The following is a 2785-nucleotide window of genomic DNA, read 5'->3' as shown; positions in this document are numbered from 1 at the left end:
CTCTAATCCTGCCTCATTAGCATTATAGAAGTTATAATTTACAATACATAGAACAATTGCGTTAGATCACAGAATGGAGGATAATTACGTAATACTGAAAATAATGGACTAGTCAATAGTTTTGGGGAAACACAATTGAATCCATAGTAATAGGAAATTTAGAATTCAGGATGCTCCCGGGGGAAACTGTTCCAACATGTGAATAAAGCTGTCTCAAGGTCAAGCTATGATCAAAGTCATCAGAAGCAAAACTAACATCCGAGTAAGTAAAACAAACAAACAAACAAAAAAAAAACCTACTTGGGTTCTAGTTCATACATTCACAGATTTATTCCAAATAAAATGTGTTTAAACATGTTTCCACACGTAGTAGATGGCTGTAGGCAACGTCTCTTGGTAGTACAATTGTCTTAGTCTCATTCGCAAAAACAAACAAACAAACAAAAAAACTCATTTCCATGGAGTAATTCTGACTGATAGTTGTAAATCTTTACAGAAACATGGAATGACTGGTAGGTTTGATCTGCTGATTTTGTGATTAGCAATCCAGTCCTTACCCTACAGCAAAACCAGAGGGCAAGTCCAATCAAATAACGGCATCCAAGGGGATCTTCTGAGCTAGGTAATTTCAAGGTAGATAGGTCAACTCAGGTTGACCCATCAGCCTATCAGCAGCCTGCCCCTTGAGACCCCTCGCTTCCCGACGCCCCGTCCCCCCTTCTCACGCACCGACTTCTGCAGGCCATTTTCACCACGGAAAAGGAATTGTACTCAGAACCTCCACTCTTTGGACTCCTTTGCTCATTTAAGTAAGGGTGATGACCTACTTCCTGCTGGGACTGAAGATATCCACCTAAGAATTCAACAGAGAAACGGCAGGAAGACCCTTACTACTGTCCAAGGGATCGCTGATTATTACGATAAAAGTAAGTGAAGTAAAGGCGTTTAAGAAGAAATTTGCCTGCAATGGTACTGTAATTGAGCATCCAGAATTGTTGTTGTTGTTAATGGAGAAATAATTCAGCAGCAGGATGACCAGCACAAGAACATAAGCCAGTTCCTTGTAGAGGCTGGACTGGCTAAGGACGACCAGCTGAAGATTCATGGGTTTTAAGTGTTTGTGGCTCACTGAAGCTTAAATGAGGATTTCCTTGTAATGAGTAGAAAATTTCCCTCTGTCCCGGGTAACAAGTTTAAAATATCACAATTTGTATAATGTAACCATTTGGGGTCCACTTTTAAATTGGACTAGTGTAACTCCTTAATGCAATAAACTGAAAAGAGCCGTGCTGTCTTATCTTGAAGTCCTTCATTTAGACAGAGGTCAAGCAGTAGGCGCCTGGCAGTGCCCAGCCTGAAACAAAGCAATAATGTGATGTTTCAGCCAAGCTCACAGATGGCTGTGTGTGGTCAGCAGCTCCACTGCCCTAAGAAAATGTCATCCAACACCTGAACAACCCCAGGTGGAGCAGAGAGGATGGGATACGGCAGCTGTAACACTAGAGGGAGCCTTTGGTAGCAAAAGAAAAACCCCTGATATCAAATCTGATGGAGGCAGAGCTTGGGAGAGGCCATCTTTCTTCTAGTGAGGTGACAGGAAATCCAGATTGCCACCAAAATCACTGTTCTTACTGACTAGACATATCCTAGCTAAGGGATGTCCAAAGAACCAGGATGTGAGGCCCACCTTTCAGAGTTAAACTTTTGACAAGGGAAAAATTACAAAATCGTTTATCAGTCCTGTAGTGGTTGCGAATCAGAATGCTAATCTCACGGTCAGCAGTTCGAAACTACCAGCTATTCCGCAGGAGAAAGATGAGGCTTTCTGCTCCCATAAAGATTTATAGCTTCAGAAACCCTGTACAGGGTCGCTGTGAGTCGGAACAGACTCCACAGCACATGACAACAACAACAACATAGCTAGCTGGAGAGCTTGCAACTTACCAACAGCTGCCCAATGCCAAGGGAAATAACAACTGTGGGTTTTTTTCCCCTTTTCAGTTCTAAATGTTATGCTATGTATTTAAACTATTATTTAAATAAAACTTGTTTCAGACACAAACAAAAAAGCAGTGTTCCTGTGAGAATTTCATTGAAATACACGACTATATGTACTCTATGGTTTTGGTAACAGAAATGACACTATAAATCATATGATAGAGTTTTGAAATACCAATGACTTATTCATTGCAAATATCTTTTATCAACAACATGAACAGTAACTATATACTTGGACCTCACAAGATGGAATACACAGGAAACAAACTGACTACATCTGTGGGAAGAAAGGACTCCTGGTGTGGTGCTGTAGGATCAGCACTGGACTATGAACCACAAGATAAGCAGTTCAAACCCACAGGGTTGCTATGTGTCAGAACTGATGACGACACTTAAAAACAAAGGGGGGGGGCGGGGAGAGATGATGGAGAAACTCAATACTATCAAGCAAAGGCTAGTGAGCACTATGGAACAAACCATAAATTATTCCTATGCAAGTTTGGGCTGAAGCTGAAGAAAATTAAAACAAGTCCACATCAGCTAAAATATGACCTTGAGTACATCCCATCTTAAGAACAGGTGTGATGCATTAGACACTAATGAACGAAGACGACAGAGTTGTGAGATGACACCAAACATATAATACATGAAGAAAGCAAAAGGTCATTAAAAAGACATGAAAATTCTTGTGGTGCCTTTGTAGTGTATAGGACCATAGGTGGAATCCTGAGTCCTATCCAAAACTTTCTGAGGTGGGACATTCACACTTGAAAGGACAAGCAGACCA

At 41.0% G+C, this 2785-nt stretch overlaps 1 pseudogene; it reads left to right on the top strand.

The window, feature by feature from the left end:
- The first annotated feature begins 226 nt into the window (after window positions 1-226).
- LOC102810665 lies at window positions 227-1114 on the top strand (annotated as a pseudogene).
- The last annotated feature ends 1671 nt before the right edge of the window (window positions 1115-2785 follow it).

The sequence above is a fragment of the Chrysochloris asiatica genome, unplaced genomic scaffold, assembly GCF_000296735.1.
Source record: "Chrysochloris asiatica unplaced genomic scaffold, ChrAsi1.0 scaffold00187, whole genome shotgun sequence".
NCBI lineage: Eukaryota > Metazoa > Chordata > Mammalia > Afrosoricida > Chrysochloridae > Chrysochloris > Chrysochloris asiatica.
This window is presented reverse-complemented; position numbering and strand designations above follow the sequence as displayed.